The following is a 21,697-nucleotide window of genomic DNA, read 5'->3' as shown; positions in this document are numbered from 1 at the left end:
CAGAGAGTCCCATACAGGACAAATCCAAGGAGAAACACAACAAGACACATATTAATCAAACCATCAAAAATTAAATACAAAGAAAAAATATTAAAAGCCGCAAGGGAAATATAACACACAAGGGAATCCCCATAAGGCTAACAGCAGATCTTTCAGCAGAAACTCTGCAGGCCAGAAGGGTGTGGCAGGACATATTTAAAGTGATGAAAGGGAAAAACCTACAACAAAGATTACTCTACCCAGCAAGGATCTCATTCAGATTCGATGGAGAAATTAAAACCTTTACAGACAAGCAAAAGCTAAGAGAATTGAACAGTACCAAACCAGCTTTACAACAAATGCTAAAGGAACTTCTCTAGGCAGGAAACACAAGAGAAGGAAAAGACCTACGATAACAAACCCAGAACAATTAAGAAAATGGTAATAGGAAGATACATGTTGATAATTACCTTAAATGTAAATGGATTAAATGCTCCAACCAAAAGACATAGACCGGCTGAATGGATACAAAAAGAAGACCCGTATATAGGCTGTCTACAAGAGACCCACTTCAGACGTAGGGACACATACAGACTGAAAGTGAGGGGATGGAAAAAGATATTCCATGCAAATGGAAATCAAAAGAAAGCTGGAGTAGCAATTCTCATATCAGACAAAATAGACTTTAAAATAAAGACTATTACAAGAGACAAAGAAGGACACTACATAATGATCAAGGGATCAATCCAAGAAGAAGATATAACAATTGTAAATATTTATGCACCTAACGTAGGAGCATCTCAATACATAAGGCAAATGCTAACAGCCATAAGAGAGGAAATTGACAGTAACACAGTCATAGTAGGGGACTTTAACACCCCACTTTCACCAATGGACAGATCATCCAAAATGAAAATAAATAAAGAAACACAAGCTTTAAATGACACATTAAAGAAGATGGACTTAATTGATATTTATAGGACATTCCACCCAAAAACAACAGAATACACATTTTTCTCAAGTGCTCATGGAACATTCTCCAGGATAGATCATATCTTGGGTCACAAATCAAGCCTTGGTAAATTTAACAAAATTGAAATCGTATAGGTATCTTTTCTGACCACAACGCTGTAAGACTAGATATAAATTACAGGAAAAAAACTGTAAAAAATACAAACACATGGAGGCTAAACAATACGCTAGTAAGTAACCAAGAGATCACTGAAGAAATCAAAGAGGAAATCAAAAAATACCTAGAAATAAATGACAATGAAAACACGACGACCCAAAACCTACGAGATGCAGCAAAAACAGTTCTAAGATGGAAGTTTATAGCAATACAATCCTACCTCAAGAAACAAGAAACATCTCAAATAAACAACCTAACCTGACACCTAAAGCAATTAGAGAAGAAGAACAAAAAAACCCCAAAGTTAGCAGAAGGAAAGAAATCAAAACATTCAGATCAGAAATGAAAAAGAAATGAAGGAAATGATAGCAAATATCAATAAAACCAAAAGGTGGTTCTTTGAGGAGATAAACAAAATTGATAAACCATTAGCCAGCCTCATCAAGAAAAAAAGGGAAAAGACTCAAATCAATAGAATTAGAAATGAAAAAGAAGTAACAACTGACACTGCAGAAATGCAAAGGATCATGAGGGATTACTACAAGCAACTATATGCCAATAAAATGGAAAAACTGGAAGAAATGGACAAATTCTTAGAAAAGCACAACCTTCCAAGAAGTGAACCAGGAAGAAATAGAAAATATACATAGACTAATTACAAGCACTGAAATTGAAACTGTGATTAAAAATCTTCCAACAAACAAAAGCCCAGGGCCAGATGGCTTCACAGGCGAATTCTATCAAACATTTAGAGAAGAGCTAACACCTATCCTTCTCAAACTCTTCCAAAATATAGCAAAGGGAGGAACACTCCCAAACTCAGTCTACGAGGCCACCATCACCCTGATACCAAAACCAGACAAAAATGTCACAAAGAAAGAGAACTACAGGACAGTATCACTGATTAACATAGATGCAAAAATCCTCAACAAAATACTAGCAAACAGAATCCAACAGCACATTAAAAGGATCATACACCATGATCAAGTGGGGTTTATCCCAGGAATGCAAGAATTCTTCAATGTATGCAAATCAAGCAATGTGATACACCATATTAACAAACTGAAGAATAAAAACCATATGATCATCTCAATAGATGCAGAAAAAGCTTTCGACAAAATTCAACACCGATTTATGATAAAAAACCTCCAGAAAGTAGGCATAGAGAGAACTTACCTAAACATAATAAAGGCCATATATGACAAACCCACAGCCAACATCATTCTCAATTGTGAAAAACTGAAACCATTTCCACTAAGATCAGGAACAAGACAAGGTTGCCCACTCTCACCACTATTATTCAACACTGTTTTGGCAGTTTTAGCCACAGCAATCAGAGACGAGAAAGAAAGAAAAGGAATCCAAATTGGAAAAGAAGAAGTAAAACAGTCACTGTTTGCAGATGACATGATACTATACATAGAGAATCCTAAAGATGCTACCAGAAAACTACTAGAATTTGGTAAAGTAGCAGGATACAAAATTAATGCACAGAAATCTCTTGCATTCCTATACACTAATGATGAAAAATCTGAAAGCAAAATTAAGAAAACACTCCCATTTACCATTGCAACAAAAAGAATAAAATACCTAGGAATAAACCTACCTAAGGAGACAAAAGACCTGTATGCAGGAAGCCAAAAGACACTGATGAAAGAAATTAAAGATGATACGAACAGATGGAGAGATATACCATGCTCTTGGATTGGAAGAATCAACATTGTGAAAATGACTATACTACCCAAAGCAATCTACAGATTCAATGCAATCCCTATCAAACTACCAATGGCATTTTTCACAGAACTAGAACAAAAAATTTCACAATTTGTATGGAAACACAAAAGACCCCAAATAGCCAAAGCAATCTTGGGAAAGAAAAACGGAGCTGGAGGAATCAGGCTCCCTGACTTCAAACTATACTATAAAGTTACAGTAATCAAGACAGTGTGGTACTGGCACAAAAACAGAAATACAGATCAATGGAACAGGATAGAAAGCCCATAGATAAACCCACGCACATATGCTCACCTTATCTTTGATAAAGGAAGCAAGAATATACAATGGAGAAAAGACAGTCTCTTCAATAAGTGGTGCTGGGAAAACTGGACAGCTACATGGAAAAGAATGAAATTAGAACTCTTCCTAACACCATACACAAAAATAAACTCAAAATGGATTAAAGACCTAAATGTAAGGCCAGACACTATAAAACTCTTAGAGGAAAACATAGGTAGAACACACTATGACATAAATCACAGCAAGATCCTTTTTGACCCACCTCCTAGAGAAATGGAAATAAAAACAAAAGTAAACAAATGGGACCTAATGAAACTTAAAAGCTTTTGCCCAGCAAAGGAAACCATAAACAAGACGAAAAGACAACCCTCAGAATGGGAGAAAATATTTGCAAACGAAGCAACTGACAAAGGATTCATATCTCCAAAATATACAAGCAGCTCATGCAGCTCAATATCAAAAAAACAAACAACCCAATCCAAAAATGGGCAGAAGACCTAAATAGACATTTCTCCAAAGAAGATATACAGATTGCCAACAAACACGTGAAAGGATGCTCAACATCACTAAGCATTAGAGAAATGCAAATCAAAACTACAATGAGGTATCACCTCACACCAGTCAGAATGGCCATCTACAAAAAGTCTACAAACAGTCAATGCTGGAGAGGGTGTGGAGAAAAGGGAACCCTCTTGCACTGTTGGTGGGAATGTAAATTGATACAGCCACTATGGAGAACAGTATGGAGATTCCTTAAGAAACTACAAATAGAACTGCCACATGACCCAGCAATCCCACTACTGGGCATATACCCTGAGAAAACCATAATTCAAAAAGAGTCATGTACCACAATGTTCATTGCAGCTCTGTTTACAATAGCCAGGACATGGAAGCAACCTAAGTGTCCATCAACAGATGAATGGATAAAGAAGACGTGGCACATGTACACCATGGAATATTACTCAGCCATAAAAAGAAACGAAATGGAGGTATTTGTAGTGAGGTGGATGGAGTTAGAGTCTGTCATACAGAGTGAAGTAAGTCAGAAAGAGAAAAACAAATACAGTATGCTAACACATATATATGGATCTAAAAAAAAAAATGGTTCTGAAGAACCTAGAAGCAGGACAGGAATAAAGACACAGACATAGAGAATGAACTTGAGGACACAGGGAGGGGGAAGGGTAAGCTGGGACGAAGTGAGAGAGTGGCATGGACATATATACACTACCAAACGTAAAATAGATAGCTAGTGGGAAGCAGCCGCAGAGCACAGGGAGATCAGCTCGGTGCTTTGTGACCACCTAGAGGGGTGAGAGAGGGAGTGTGGAAGGGAGACGCAAGAGGGAGGGGATATGGGGATATATGTATATGTATAGCTGATTCACTTTGTGATACAGCAGAAACTAACACACCATTGTCAAGCAATTATACACCAATAAAGATGTTAAAAAAAAAAACTACATGGAGGGAACTTCCCCGGTGGTCCAGTGGGTAGATCCCGCATGCTGCATCTAAGATTTCCTATGCCTCAACTAAGACCCAGCACAGCCAAAATAAATAAATAAATATTAAAAAAAAAAACTACATGGAAATACATCACATCCACTAAGATTACTATTGTTGTTATGCTTTCTAATCAAAAAATTATAAAACAATTCTTACACCACTATTTTAGCAAAGAATACAAAATTAGAACTGGTATTTCACTAGGCCAGTAATCTCTTATCTGGTTAATAAGACCAACCAGTTTAATAAAGACGTCAGCTCTTTCATTGTTAAACATTAAATATCTGAAATATTATAAATATTATATGACAAGTTTGGGATAAGAAAGAAGAAAGGTAAATAAAACTATTGAAACATGGTTTCTTCAGTACCTGTTGTGAAATTCCAGTTCTAGATCCAGAAAAAATTGGAAAAAATAACCCTAGCACAGGAATTATATTACACATTACAGAAGAACATGACACAGTATTAAAGAATTACTGGGAGACTACTACTATAACAATAGCAAGGTCCAAAAACTATTCTAAAACTCTGTGACAAAACTTACTTAAATAACATCAGATTCATCTGAGATTAGCAATGTCCAGGGTGTTTCAATTTTTATGAGGCAAAAAACCAAAAACAATCATAATTGCATAATTAAGCCATGTGATTTTTTAAAAAACAGGTTCTCTAGTGCTTGAAAGGACTAGAAAAGTATATAAAAGAATCATTATTACTAACTGACATTGACCTAAATATTACCAGATTTGGTAGTCGCCAATATTTTAGGTTTTCCTTTTTCTGTATGGATAGTATTTCCCATCCCATTGAAGTTAAACATAACCTTATGACTTTTTTGATAAATAATATTTGAATGTAAGTGGAATGTACATAATTTTAAGGTTCCTTTCCTTCTGCCAAGGTAACCAGCAACATCCTAGCTGGTGAAACCTCTCAAAGACTGTACCCCTCAGTAAAGACAGCAAGAAAGAGAGATCCCAATCCATCTGTGACTGATATGGACTATGTTTATCCACACAAACTTGCAGTATCTCTAGTTCAAAAAAAAAAATACTGGTAATTTCATGTGATTTAACCTAACAACATGAACACAAAATAAACTCATTATTTTAGGCCACTGAGACTTGGGGGTTGTTTTCACTGTACCATATCTAGCCTATCCTAATTGATTTCCCCAAAGGGCAAGGAAGTCCTTTCTAAAATATTTGGTTCTTATTCACACTTATACCACTATTAAAGGGGAATAAGATATGAAGATCACTTGAATTATTACATCTTTACATTGGGAGAACCTTACACTGGGTTTTAGTTTAGAATTTTTCCTGAAAAAGAAAATTGTTTTTTAGCTTAGATTGTAAAAGCTCTTTATAGTCAAGTTACCTTCAAGCATATAAAAAGAGAAAACAAATATTTCCCTTGGAACTGTCATTACTTTAAAAATTAATCTTTCTCATGCATAATTCCCTAATCGTTGAGAATTCTGCAAATGACTTCCTTTAAAAAACAAAAATTTAAAAAACAAATTTGAATGTGTATTGTAAAGTCTATTAAGGGACTTTAGGATGTTTGATACCATCCTTTAAACCCTGTAGAGTTGGTAGAATAACTAAGAACTTTTTGTGCCAAAACAGTGGAACTGGAAGAGCAATGTTACAGGCTGAATTGTGTTTCCTCCAAATTTATATGCTGAAGTCCTAGCCCCCAATACCTCAGAATATGACTATATATTTGGAGATAGGGCTTTTAAAAAGTCCTTTCCTAGACAAACAAAAATGGGAATACAGTATACCAAAACCTATCAGAGACAGCAAAGCAGGTCTAAAAGGGAAATTTATAGTGATAAATGCCTATGTTAAAAAAAAAAAAAAAGAAAAATCTCAAAATAACAATCTAACTTACACCTCAAGGCTAGAAAAAGAAAAAAAACTAAGCCTAAAATTAGCAAAACAAGAAAATAATAGAGATCAAAGCAGAAATAAATGAAATAGAGACTATAAAAACAATAGAAAAGATCAATGAAAACAGGAGTTGGTTTTTCAGAAAGATAAACAAAATTGACAGAACTTTAGTTAGACTAAGAAAAAAGAGAAGACTTAAATAAATAAAATTATAATGAGAAACATTACAACTGATACCACAGAAACACAAAGGATCATGAGACTACTATGTACAATTATATGCCAACAGATTAGATAACCTACAAGAAATGGATAAATTCCTAGAAACATAGAACTTAACGAGACTGAATTATGAAGAGCTAAAAAATATAAATAGACCAGTAATGGGCTTCCCTGGTGGCACAGTGGTTAAGAATCCGCCTGCCAATGCAGGGGACACGGGTTTAAGCCCTGGTCCGGGAGGATCCCACATGCCATGGAGCAACTAAACACGTGCGCCACAAGTACTCAGCCTGCGCTCTAGAGCCCGCAAGCCACAACTGCTGAGCCTGCGAGCCACAACTAATGAAGCCCATGAACCTAGAGCCCGTGCTCCGCGACAAGAGAAGCCACCGCAATGAGAAGCCCGCGCACCGCAACGAAAAGTAGACCCCTCTAGCGGCAACTAGAGAAAGCCCGTGCGCAGCAACGAAGACCCAACGCAGCCAAAAATAAATAAAATTAATTTACAAATAGACCAGTAACAACAAAAAAGATTAAATCCATAATCAAACCCCCCAACAAAGAAAAGCCCAGGACCTTATGTTTTACTGGTGAATTCTACAAATATTTAAAGAATAAATGCCAATCATTCTCAAACTTTTCCAAAAAAATTGAAGAGATGGGAACACTTCCAAACTCATTTTATGAGGCCAGCATTACTCTGACATCAAAGCCAGATAAGGATACGGCAAGAAAACAAAATTACAGGCCAATATCCCCGGTGAACACAGATGTAAAAGACCTCAACAAAATACCAGCAGGGCTTCCCTGGTAGCGCAGTGGTTAAGAATCCACCTGCCAATGCAGGGGATATGGGTTCGAGCCCTGGTCCAGGAAGATCCCAGATGCCGCAGAGCAACTAAGCTCGTGAGACACATCTACTGAGCCCGGGTGCCACAACTATTGAAGCTTGCATGACTAGAGCCCATGCTCCACAACAAGAGAAGCCACCACAATGAGAAGCCCGCGCACTGCAATGAAGAGTAGCCCCCGCTCTCTGCAACTAGAGAAAGCCTGCACACAGCAACAAAGACCCAACGCAGCCAAAAATAAATAAAAGTAAAATAAATTTTTAAAAAATAGTCCTGGAAAGCCCAGAATATGCCAGGACTAGAGATTATAAAATTTGAAAAAAAAAAAAAAAATACCAGCAAACCCAATTCAGCAACATATTAAAAGGATCATATACCATGATCAAGTGAGACTTACCCTTAGATACAAAGATGATGCAATATATGCAAATCAATAAATGTGATATATTAATAGAATGAAGGATAAAAATCATATGATCATCTCAATAGATGAAGAAAAAGCATTTGACAAAATTCAACATCCTTTCATGATTAAAAAAAAAAACTCAACAAATTTGGTATAGAAGAAATGTAGTACTTCAACATATTGGGTTGGCCAAAAAGTGCATTCAGGGTTTTCTGTAAGATGTTATGGTAAAACCCCGAAAGAACTTTTTGGCCAACCCAATAATAAGGCCGTATATGACAGGCCCACAGCTAGCATCATACTTAATGGTGAAAAGCTGAAACCGTTTCCTTTAAGATCAGGATTAAGACAAGGATGCCTACTTTCACCAATTTTATTCAACATTAAGACTGGAAGTCATATATATATATATATATATATATATATATATATATATATATATATACATGAACCATTTGAAAGAGTAGTTTAAAAGCATTCTATTTATTATGCTAGATTTATAACTCTGGAAAACAAGTAAACATTTAAAGAATAAATGGATCAAATTACCTGTACAGTTTCAGCAGAGTTCTCTCTTAAAGAATATGTGGGTTGAACAAAGAGACTGAAAGTTAGGACTTATCGCTTTGACACCAACATAAATCTGTTCTTTTGATTGTAAATTATGACTAATAGCCTAGGACATTATCTTCCTGTCAGAGGTTTTTAAAGGGTGATCCAACAGTGAAAAAATGCATACAGCAATATAGAAAGAACAGTTCTGCTGCTATTCAAGCTTTATCCCCTTGAGGAGCTGCTGAATGCAGAACTCCCGTTTACTTAAGGCTTTAACATTCAGCCCTGCAGAAATCCGAGCTACATCTTGTTTCCGTAAATAATTTTGCTAAAGTACTAAAAGTGTCAGAAGATTGCCATTTTAAATAGTCTTCTAGTTTTTACATGTAGTCTCTAGGGAAGTCAAATAACAGAGCTAAATAATTTCCCATCAGATCACTTGGGAAAAATTGCGTTCTCTTTTATTTAGCCTTAAATATAATCTCATCCTTATACAATACGTATTAATTACGTAGCGAAAAACAGTTATTTACAGCAGAGACGACTGGCAGGCGCCACCTTAATAATGTTTAGAGTTAACATCACCGGTAATGCTTCTTGGCTGACGCACTGAGAAGGACACAGTATCACTCTGTGGTATTCCTGGCAAAATGTAAAACCCGAATCTAATCATGAGGAAATATTAGGCAAGTCAAATCGAGGAATAGACTTGCTGTGAATTAACTGGTCTGAATGATTCAAAATGTCAAGATCGTGAAAGACAAAAAAAAAAAAAAAGAATCAAGAAAATACTTCATGAGACATGACAACTAAAAGTAATGTTTGATCCTCGATTGGATCCTGGAACAGAAATGTTTTTTCTTTTGCTATAATGGAACAACTGGCAAAAATGGTATGAAATCCATACATTATACAATAATATTATATCAATACTAATTTCCTGGTTTTGATAATTACACTGTGGTGATATAAGATAATGTCTTTTGTTTTGTTTTTGGTTTGAAGTGTTTAAGCCTTAGGTCTGCAAGTTACTCTCAGTTCTTTTAAATCTAGCTATTGAAACATATTAACTTAGGAAATCTAGATGAGAGTATTAAGAATTCTTTGTTCTGTTTTTGTAACTTTCATATAAGTTTAAAATATACATATAACCTCAAACAAAAAAGAATTTAAAAGACAGATATCATACAGCACTCCTTCTAGTATGACCGCCCTAACGTATGTTGCTCAAAACTATAAAAAACTGGCAAAGAGTCTTTTACGTTACGTGCTTAGAATTTCTCTAAATTGAAAAAGAAAAGTTAATTATGCTGTGCTTTTTGCTGGTAGCAATCTTCCTGGCATGTTTTATGACTGCACAATAATTTTTCCTGCTGGCAAGTTAAGAGGAACAACAAAACATTTGGTACTGGACATGCTACATTCATTTTACGAGCACTGATTTACACCTGCTATATGCCAGTCACTATGCTAGATGCAGGGATAAAGAAAAAATATACATGGCATGTGACCTACAGGATCTTATGGATCAGCAGGCGAGACAGACATATAAATGAATGATTGCAGTGAAGTAGTGTAAGTGGTGTGTGTGTGTGTGTGTGTGTGTGTGTGTAATCCACCGTTGTACACTGGGATTGTTCAATTCCCAGGGAGCCAAAAAAAGAAGAGGGTTAGAACAATCTTCACAAGAGAGGTTGTGTTAAAATTGGGTCTTAAAAGATGAATAGTGGTTTAGATGGACAAATAGAGGGAAGAGTATTTGGGACACGAGCAAAGGACATGAAGCTATAAAACAGCCGAGAGTATTAGTGAGACAGCAAATAATTCAGAACGGCTGAATCCAGGATGAGGAGTGGCCACAGTGAGAAAAGATGCTACAGAGAGGCAGGGCCCAGTTCCCTGAGGACAGCATAAGCCATTGTGCCAGGAAACTTCGCACAATCCTACGGAAGTGGGGTTGTGAGTTCTTGGCATCTGTCTGCATCTGTGAATATCTAACTTGCTGAACTATCACATACAAAGCGAGGTACATTGAAGTAGGTCATTCCATTCCCGTAAGATGACTGTGTTAATTATAACAAGGGAATGGAACTGAGAACGGGATGTTCTGCTCTCTTTATATCTTACACTGTGACATGAGAAAAATGTGCATTCCTTCTCCTTTGCAATATCAACCTCTGTAAGAGATTGGTGGGGATTCACTTTCAATATGCCAAATGAGAAAGTTTAAGTTGTAATTGAAGGTCATCACTGCGTCAATTATCTTGACAAAAATAGTGGCTCAGTCAAGAGGACAGCGCTTGACCTCGGGTGCACCTCTTTTTTGTTTGCTTCTCATAAATCAGGGTGACAAGTGGTCAAAAATCTCTGCTCACATCTTTGAAAGAGTTTAACAATGAACGAGAGAAACTGCAATCAGAAAATTAGGGAACGAGTACAGGAAATAGATGTTGGATACTGAAGATTATTCTGAGTAAAAATAAAAGGTCTTCAAAGAAAAAATATTTCTAATTTATATCTGTCTCAGGATTTTGAACTTTTATTTACTCCCATATAAAAAAATACATATGAAAAGAATGAGAAGATGAGCCACAGACTGGGAGGAAAAATTTACAGAAGACATATCTGATAGGGGACTGTTATCTATTATAAAATGTTAAAAGAACTCTTAGAGCTCAACAACAAAATGAACAACCCAATTTAAAAAATGAGCAAAAGATCTGAATCGATACCTCACCAAAGGTGATATACAGATGGCAAAAAGGCATATGAAAAGATGCTCAATTTCATTCATCATTAGGGAATTGCAAATTAAAATAATGAGGAGATACCACTACACACCTATAAGAATGGCAAAAATCAAATACATCAACACCACCAGATGCTGACAAGGATGTAAAATAATGGGAACACTCATTCATTGCTGGTGGGAATGCAAAATGGTACAGCCACTTTGGAAGACAGTTTGGCAGTTTCTTACAAAACTAAATATACTCTTACCATATGATCCAGCAATCACATTCCTTGGTATTTACCCAAATGAGTTAAAAACTTATGTCCACATAGGAACTTGTACAAGAATGTTTATAGCAGCTTTATTCATAACTGCCAAAACTTGGAAGCGACCAAGATGATCTTCAATAGGTGACTGAATAAACAAACTGTGGTACATCCAGACAATGAAATATTACTCAACAGTAAAAAGAAATGAGTTATCAACTCATGAAAACGGAACCTTAAATGCATATTGCCAAGTGAAAGAAGCCAATCTGAAAAGGCTACATACAGTATGATTCCAGCTATATGACCTTCAGGAAAAGACAAACTGTGGAGACGTTAAGATAAAAATCAGTGGTTGCCAGGGGTTTGGGGCCCCTGCCCCAAAAGTGAAAAGTGAGCAAGTGAAACACAGGTGATCTTCAGGGCAGTGAAAATACTTTGTATGATACTATATATAATGGTAGACACTTCTCATTATACCTTTGTCCAAACCTATCCAATGTACCACACAAACAGTGAGTCCTAATATAAACTATGGATTTGGGGTGAAAATTGTGTGTCAGTGTAGGTTCACTGATTCCAACAAATGTACTGCTCGGGGGGGCGGATATTGATGGCGGAGGAGTTTGTGTGTGTTTGTGGAGGAGGGGATATACAGGAACTCTGTCCTTACCACTCAGGTTGGCTGTGAACCTGAAATTGCTCTAAAAATTAATCTATTAATTAAATATACATATTAATTATGTAATGATTATGACATATTAATTATGTAATGGCATATTAATTAATTAATTAATGAAATATTAATTATGTAATGAATATATAGATTATATAATCTATATATAATTAATTAATTATACATATTATTATATATACATATACATATATATTATACATATATATACATATAATCGATATATAATTAATTATACATATTAATTAATTAATGACATATTGATTATGTAATGACATATTAATTATGTAATGAATATATAGATTATATACATAAAAATTCAGAGACCACCAGGAGGATTAAAGCTGAAAATTCCCCTAAAGCGGTCACATTCAGGAGTTTGGAAATTATATTTTAAGCAAAGGCTTTTACTTGTTAAGTTTTGTGACTACTTTTTACATTAAAAGAATATTTTGGGGCTTCCCTGGTGGCGCAGTGGTTGAGAATCTGCCTGCTAATGCAGGGGACACGGGTTCGAGCCCTGGTCTGGGAAGATCCCACATGCCGCGGAGCAGCTGGGCCCGTGAGCCACAGCTGCTGAGCCTGCGCGTCTGGAGCCTGTGCCCCGCAACGGGAGGGGCCGCGATAGTGAAAGGCCCGCGCACCGCGATGAAGAGCGGTCCCCGCACCGCGATGAAGCGTGGCCCCCGCTTGCCGCAACTAGAGAAAGCCCTCGCACGAACCGAAGACCCAGCACAGCCAAAAATAAATAAATAAATTAATTAAATAAATAAATTTAAAAAAAAAAAAAAAAAAAAAGAATATTTTGGCAACAGTGGGGGGGATGAATTGAAAAAAGACTGGGGGCAGGACCTGTTAAAAGACTATCGTTGAGGGCTTCCCTGGTGGCGCAGTGGTTGAGAATCTGCCTGCCGATGCAGGGCACACGGGTTCGAGCCCTGGTCTGGGAAGATCCCACATGCCGCGGAGCAACTAGGCCCGTGAGCCACAATTGCTGAGCCTGCGCGTCTGGAGCCTGTGCTCCACGGCCGCAATAGTGAGAGGCCCGCGCACCGTGATGAGGAGTGGCCCCCACTTGCCGCAGCTGGGGGGGGGCCCCTCGCGTGGAGACGAAGACCCAACACAGCCATAAATAATAAATAAATTAATTTAAAAAAACTAAGACTATCGTTGAAAAACAGGACGGAAGTCAGGAGGACCTAGACTAAGGGATGCAAATGACAGGACCTGGTGACTGATTGCATGTGGGAGCTGAGAGGAAGGGAGTAGAGCAAGACTTCAGTTCTGGGGCCCAGGTGAGTCAATGGACGGTGGCATCATTTACTAAGCTGAGTAAAGAGGAGGGAGAGCTGTGTGGGGAGTGAGATAATAAGTTTAGGAGGATCATGCTGTCTGATGTAATCACCTTATATAACATTTTTCAGTTCATGAATTCTATAAGTTGGCGAATAAATTATGTTTCAGTGAGATCATTACATTAAAAGAAAATATCCTCAGTGACAAGTCCAAACACTGTTTGAAAATGTGGCATTATCTTCCTGTGGAAGGAAAGCAAGAAGAAACCAGGGCAGAATGAATCCCAGGGCTGTGCCCCAGGTGCTGGCAGGCCAGGTAGTAAGTGCTTGGTAGGAAGTTCAACGTCGGGCTGTGAGTCAGCCAGAGATGCCTGACAGGCTGAGAAAAATCAGGAAAAGCAGACTTCCAAAAACTTGGAATTGTGACCACAGTTTAAGCACAAATCTTTCATTTTTACTTTCATTTAATCGTGATTCTGGTAAAGTCATCATAGTTTTCATAGGCAATAATTCTTCTGTGTGGGCTGGGCTGCTGAAGAGCCAAATCAAGTTAGAGTTTACGAAATTCCCCAATCTCTTCAACCATGGAAAACACAGCTTCCTACGGTCAGAGGGAAGAACTCTAGAGCTAGTCCCCATCTTCCTCATCTAAATACAGCGAAAGGCTTCTTTTAAGGTTCGTTTTCTTTTACACCTCGTACTATTTGATTGATGCAATCTGAAGATTCATTGGAAACATATACAGAGTAAAACATCTATTGATTATCATTTTGGGAATCGCTTCAGTTGTTTTCTAAAACCCCATAAAGTACTAGCCTAAATACAGATAACACAAAAGCCATATAAGATCACACATTTCAAGCCTATAAACTTGCTGCCTTCATATATTTTTTATCCTTTTCGGATCGTGGGCCTTTTCAAAATCATGCTAATGCCATGAAAAATTCCATTCATCATTTCCCCTTAATAAATTGGAAGGAGATACGACCAGAGGGCTAGTAGACTTCTGAAAGAAAAAATTCTTCCTGATGTTATGTAAGAAACCCTTTCAGTCACAGGATCTGGCTAAGAAGAGGGAACTTACCAGGCCTCACTGGGAGCAACCTGGAAAGCTTTATCCCACCAACCCCCTGACCCCAAAATTCAAAAACACCTGTTAGAGTCCTAGAAGATACACATCGGGTACTTACAAATTCGAAGATCGTTCTAGAGCAGGGCTCTCAGCCTTGGCACTGTGGACCTTTGCGGCAAGATCCTTCTTTGTTCTGAGGGCCGTCCTGTGCATAGTAAGACGTTTAGCAGCGTCTCTGGTCTCCACGCAGTAGCACCACCCCAGCTGTAACAGTCAAAGATGTCTCCGCAACGTTGCCAAGTGTCCCCTGGAGGCCAAAATCACCTGTTTGAGAATCGCTGTCCTAGCGTCTCGCTGCTCAGTGTGGTCCGAAGCTCAGCAGCGTCACCTGGAAGCTTTTAAGAAACGAGGATTACAAGCTGCCTCTTCAGCATGATCTCAGTCATACTGAATTAGAATTTGCATTTTAACAAGATTCCCACGTGGCTCATATGCACATTCACGTTAGAAAAGCACTGTCGGATCATACGGATCCTGTTTATCCAGCAGCAGGAAGGAAGTGAGGAAGAAAGAAGTGTGGGGAGGCGGAGGGAGGCGGGAGGGATGTAGAGAGAGAGAGAAAAGGAGTAAAAAAAATAAAAGAGAGAAAAGCTAAGAAACTTAGTTAAAACTGAAAACACACAGAATTTTAAAATCAAACATAAAAGTAGGTGGAGCACAGAGGAATTTTAGGGCAGTAAAAATACTCCACATGATACCATAATGGTGGTTACCTGCCATTATACATTTGTCCAAATCCACAGACTGTACAACACCAAGAGTGAACCCTAAGGTAAACTGTGGACTTTGGGTGACTATGATGTGTTAATGAGCCTTTTGAAAAATAATAAATATAAATCAAGCGTAAATAATTTTTATTTTTGTGAAATTTTTGGCAAAGTTGCCAGTGAGAAAGAAAAGGAGAAACTTTTCAAATTGGAATTTTAAACGAGAAAAAATTTAAAAACAAGGAATTTAGGACTAAATTCAGTTAACCAGTTTTTGTTTTTTTTTAATTTTATTTATTTATTTATTTTTGGCTGTGTTGGGTCTTCGTTTCTGTGCGAGGGCTTTCTCTAGTTGCGGCGAGCAGGGGCCACTCTTCATCGCGGTGCGCGGGCCTCTCACTGTCGTGGCCTCTCTTGTTGCAGAGCACAGGCTCCAGACGCGCAGGCTCAGTAGTTGTGGCTCACGGGCCTAGTTGCTCCGTGGCATGTGGGATCTTCCCAGACCAGGGCTCGAACCCGTGTCCCCTGCATTGGCAGGCAGATTCTCAACCACTGCGCCACCAGGGAAGCCCCTAACCACAGTTTTAAATTTACTGAGGCCTAGATTAGAACAGTGGCTATGACGGTCAAAGTGGGTGAATGCCAGAGTATTTATGAAGAAACAGACTGTAAGAACTCACAACCGGCTGGGTGTGAAAGAGGTAACATAGACTTTTATTACGCGGCTTCTCACGTGGTCACTTTCCAAGCTGGGCTGCATGATCCAGAGGAAAACCCTGGGAAATGGCAGGGGTCGTACTGCGAGCACTACCAAATTACTTGCTGAGGCCTCAGGTGACATCGGTTTTGCCTCCTTTTATCCCTCCAATTTTACTGATAAAATCAGAGTTTTGCACGTATAATAAGTATCTTCAACCCCCTCCTCAATGCTCTACTTTGAACCCTTGCAGAAAGAAAACTTCCCAAACTATTTTCCCCAGAAATGACCACTCTGTGTCAAGAGGATGATTGTTTTCATGAATGTCTCCCAGTCCTTGTACTCCTCATTCTTTTTGATGGTTCAGATCAGACGTACGCAAATCTTTTCTGTAAAGGGTCAGATGGTAAATATTGTAGGCTTTGTGGTCTATTCAGTTTCTGTTGCAACTGTGACCTTGAAGAGTAACAGCAGCCACAGACAACATGTAAACAACTGATAGCGGCTGTGTTCCAATAAAACTTTATTTATGAAAACAGGTGGTGGGCTCGATTTGGCCTTCGAACCATAGTTTTCAACCTGGGGCCTAGATTGTTCTTTTCAGCCTGAACTCATCTCCCTAATAAAACTTTAAATAACTAGCACGTATTGAGTACAAACTGTCAGGTACTATTCTAAGTGATTTACATATATTTTTATATTTTATTCTCATCGACACTCTAGGATAATTTATCACTCAGGGTTCAGGATAGGAAAAATAAATTATTTTAGTCATTTCTAGTATAAAGGAATTTAATACAGGGAAGTACATGCTTATAAGTTCATTGGAAGAGTTGGAACAGCAGAAATAGGGAGCTTGCTCTGGAGTTTTGGTGTTAAGGTCGCGCCCTCACAGCTGTGATCCACTGGGCAGGACGCTCTGCTGCTACCACTGCTGTTGCTGGTACAGCTGCCTCACGTTCGAGAAGATGTGTCCAGACGGCAACATAGGTCCAACCCATGCAAATCTTGCGTCTGTCAGAGCCTGCTTCTCAGCTCTCCCTGCCGCAGGAAGCTTGTTTCTGTCTCCCTTTCAATTCTCATGTGTGTGCAGAACTTCCTGCATATCTACAACCCTAGCTGCAAGAGAGTCTGGAAAATGTACTTTCAGCTTTCCAACTTCTCCACACATATAGGCGGGTGAAATGGTGGCTGAGAGGGCCAAAGTAGCCAGCACAGATGGGTACTACTACCATTCCTATTTAAAGCCAAGTTGGAAAGAACTTCCTGCCACTTCTCCTTGATTTCCTTTATTCTAAATAGACAAATTAATATTATGGGGAGTTGCTTATCTGGACACTTCCTTTCTGATACACATAGTTTTAATGACTTCTTATTTTTGAAATATGTATAAATAGAACATTTTAAAGAACAAAACAGTGGTGATGAGTCTCTTCAAGAAATACTATTCCGTAGATAAAGATGTAGTACATATATACAATGGAATATTACTCAGCCATAAAAAGGAACGAAATTGGATCATTTGTAGAAACTTGGATGGACCTAGAGACTGTCATACAGAGTGAAGTCAGAAAGAGAAAAACAAATATCGTATATTAACGCATATATGTGGAACCTAGAAAAATGGTATAGATGGTCTTATTTGCAAAGCAGAAATAGAGGCACAGACACAGAGAACAAACATATGGATAGAGGCACAGACACGGAGAACAAACATATGGATACCGAGGGGGAAGGGGGGGTGGGACGAATTGGGAGATTGGGATTGACATATATACACTATTGATACTGTGTATAAAATAGATAACTAATGAGAACCTACGGTACAGCACAGGGAACTCTACTCAGTGCTCTGTGGTGACCTAAATGGGAAGGAAATCCAAAAAAGAGGGGATATATGTATACGTATAGCCGATTCACTTTGCTGTACAGCAGAAACTAACACAACATTGTAAAGCAACTATACTCCAGTAAAAATTAATTTAAAAAAAAGAAATACTATTCCTCATTTCGTATGTTCACATCCTAATTATGCTGAATTTTTAAGCTGAAGATCAAACCTGGCCTTTTTTTTTCCGGCTGCGCCGCATGGCTTGCAGGATCTTAGTTCCCTGACCAGGGATCGAACCCGTGCCCCCTGCACCGGAAGCGCAGAGTCCTAACCAATGGACCTCCAGGGACTTTTCCAAACCTGGCCATTTCTGTAATCAGATTTGAAATCTGACATTTATATAGTCTTGATGGCTCATCATCTCTGCCAGCAAACTTCTATATCCTCATTGCAAAATTTAAATTTGTTTTCATGGATTAAAAGAGCTTATAAAAGGGGATTAAGTGAGTGTCTCCTGGGACCTAAGTAAATAATTTGACAGTGATACATGACCCATACTTAACTGATACTCCCCCAACCCTTCCATCAGGCACAGGTAACACTCCCTCCTTTGTGTACCTGATGTACAATATAAATTCAACAAATGTTGAATAAATACACAAAAAATGCATCATATATAAACCAGGATTTTTAGATAACTTTATCCTAGGCTGTTTACTCCACTTAAGATTATGAACTTCTTGAAAATCAGGATCATATCTTTTACGCTTTTATACCTTTCTTTTTACCTCCTATTGAGAACATAGAAAGTGCTCAATAAATATTAATTTAACTGAATCAATAGTTTTGAAATAAAATACACATCTATCGATGATTAACCTCAAATATTAACCAGTCATATTTATATTTTAAAACTATTTTATTAAAGAAAAAATTTAAGAGAGAGAAACAATTAAGGAACAAGTCAGTAATATTCCAACCACCTAAAGACAACCAATACTTGGTTTCTTTTTTTGAGAGGCCACATTTACATAACTTTTATTACAGTACATTGCAATAATTATTCTATTTTATTATTATTCTTATTAATCTCTTACTGTGCCTTAATTTGTACATTAAACTTTATCATAGGCATGTATGTATAGGAAAAAGCATAGTATATATAGGATTCGGTACTATGCAGTGGTTCAGGCCTCCACTGCGTTCTTGGAATGGATCTCCCAAGCCTAAGGGGATGACTGCTGTATTGACTTTAGGCCAGGGAATGGTCTGAGCAGATTTGATTTTCAGAAAAATCACACTGGAAAACAATAGGGGGTAATGAATGGAAGGGATGAGTCTGGAGGCAGGAAGGTCAGGCTGGAGGCTACTGGGATACAACAGGGGAGATGTGCTGGTGCCCTAGACCAAGCAGGGTTGATGAGAAGGAAAGAGAGCTCCACAGCTCACACTGTACAGCAGGGCTAGCCAGTGACATTGGTGCCTGGGGCAGTATGACAAAGCAGCACCACTTCAAACTAATACTAATACTTTTTAAATGGACACATCTATTTAGTGGACATGGAAAGAAACAAAGTATCCATTATTAAAAATTGCATGTCCATTTCTTTACCTTTATTATGTGTATCAAAGATAACATTTCAGGGACTTCCCTGGTGGTACAGTCGTTAAGAATCTGCCTGCCAACACAGGGGGCGTGGGTTCGAGCCCTGGTCCGGGAAGATCCCACATGCCGTGGAGCAACTAAGCCCATGCGCCACAACTACTGAGGCTGCGCTCTGGAGCCCGCGAGCCACAACTACTGAGCCCGCGTGCTGCAACTACTAAAGCCCGCGTGCCTAGAGCCCGTGCTCTGCAGCAAGAGAAGCCACCACAATGAGAAGCCCACGCACCGCCATGAAGAGTAGTCCCTGCTCGCCGCAACGAGAGAAAGCCCTCACACAGCAACGAAAACCCAACGCAGCCAAAAATAAATAACTAAATAAATTTATTTTTAAAAAAAGATAACATTTCAGATCCTCTGGAATCAGGACCTCTCACATGGTGACTCACTTTGTTACCCAGCCGTAAGTGATGGAGAAATTGTGCAATACTTGGTTTTTATTCTTTTTTTTTTTCCTATTCCTAAGTTTTGCTTTAAAAAATAATTGTACTCATGCATAAAATTTGTGTCCTGCTTTTTTTCACTTCTTATATGTAATAACCATTTTGGTATTGTTGTGATGAGTTTTTATTTTTCACACTGTGTAATGGTGTGTCCAGAGGACATAGCTCCAGCCGCTAGGATACTGTGATGTTAACTTTTTGTGTCAACTAGACTGGGCCAAGGGGTGCCCAGATTCAACATTATTGCTGGGTATGTCTGTGAGGGACAGATGAGATCAGCGTCTGAATCAGTGGACTCAGTAAAACAGCTCACGCAACGTTGACAGGCATCATCCAACCCACTGAAAGTCTAAATAAAACAAAGAAGTGGAGGAAGGAGAAATTCATGCCTTTTGCTTCCTACCTGACTGCTCGAGCTGGGACATCTGCCTCCTCCTGCCCTTGGACAGGGGTTTACACCATGCACTCCTCTGGCCCTCAGGCCTTCGGGGATTCAGATTGGACTTCACCACTGGCTTTCCTGGGTCTCCAGCTTTCAGACAGCAGATCTTAGGACTTCTCAGCTTCCATAATCATGTGAGCCAATTCCTCATAATAAACCCTATATACAGATATATATACGTATACACACACAATTAATTGTTTCGCTGGAGAACTCTGACTAACCTAGACAGTTCCTGCCACATAGTGGGCATTCAATAAATTAATAAATGAATGGCAAATATTAAGAATTACACTTCTAAGATATTTACAATTTTTATAGGTGAGAAATGGAAAGTTCTTTGATGTTTGAAATTTGCATTACTTTACTATGGAGGATGAGTATTTTTATGTGTTCACTGATCAACTGTATTTTCTCTTTTGTGATTTTTTTCATACATTTTGTGCATTTATCCTTTGCACCCTTGATTTTAAGGAACTCATCACAACTTTAATTTATTAATAAAATTTTTGTGACTTCTGTTCCTAAAATAGATGTCATCAAATTAAGGAAACAACTGGCAAAATAAAAGCAAATCTTTGTAATCACAGAAAGAAAAGTACAAGCAGGAATAAATGTTAGTTCAAATATTTGATGACGCCATCTAGTGGAAAAGTGATTTTAATTTCTCTCACTGAATCAGAGATTCCCAAATTCCAATGCCCCAAATTTGGTATTCATGGGACTTTATTAAAATATATATTCTAGCCTCTCCTCTACCTGGAGATTTCTAACTCACTTAATGTGTATAATAACCCAAGAGTTGTGTTTCAATATTATCCACATTGGAAACTCTAAAAATTCCATGTCAGTTAAAATTAAGGTTTCCAGTGGTACATTGTGCTTTCCTTTTTCATCAGAATTTTCTACAGCTTCACCACAATAAGGAATTTTGCTGCTCTGATAACATTCTTTAAATGTGTACTCTGTGCCAGCCCCTAGGCTAACTGCTTTACTTGTATTATTTGATTTAATCCCTTCAACAACTCTAACAAGGTAGGTACTATTATTATACCATTTTACCAATGAGAAGATTGAGGCAGAGAGTTTCCCAAGGTCACAGAGCTAATATGGTGTGAGCCCAGAGCTCTGTGATGGGAAAGATCACAGCCGTGCCAACAGTCAAAAAAGGACTAACGGTTTTACAATTCTACCCTGTCACCTACATTCAGCTTAGTATACTACA

The 21,697-nt window shown here is 38.2% G+C and overlaps 1 long non-coding RNA gene across 3 annotated transcripts in view; it reads right to left on the bottom strand.

Annotated features, from left to right (window-relative positions):
• The window catches only part of LOC103002317 (uncharacterized), a 53,928-nt gene that overhangs the window by 30,529 nt on the left and 1,702 nt on the right, over positions 1-21,697 (bottom strand). For all 3 annotated transcript variants that reach the window (XR_009008310.1, XR_009008311.1, XR_009008309.1), the window contains exons 2-3: positions 20,434-20,631; positions 14,748-15,024 (exon numbers count right to left, since the gene is read on the bottom strand). This is a non-coding gene — a long non-coding RNA (uncharacterized LOC103002317). The remainder of the gene's footprint in view (positions 1-14,747; positions 15,025-20,433; positions 20,632-21,697) is intronic.

The sequence above is a fragment of the Balaenoptera acutorostrata genome, chromosome 5, assembly GCF_949987535.1.
Source record: "Balaenoptera acutorostrata chromosome 5, mBalAcu1.1, whole genome shotgun sequence".
In the NCBI taxonomy this organism is placed as follows: Eukaryota; Metazoa; Chordata; class Mammalia; order Artiodactyla; family Balaenopteridae; genus Balaenoptera; species Balaenoptera acutorostrata.
This window is presented reverse-complemented; position numbering and strand designations above follow the sequence as displayed.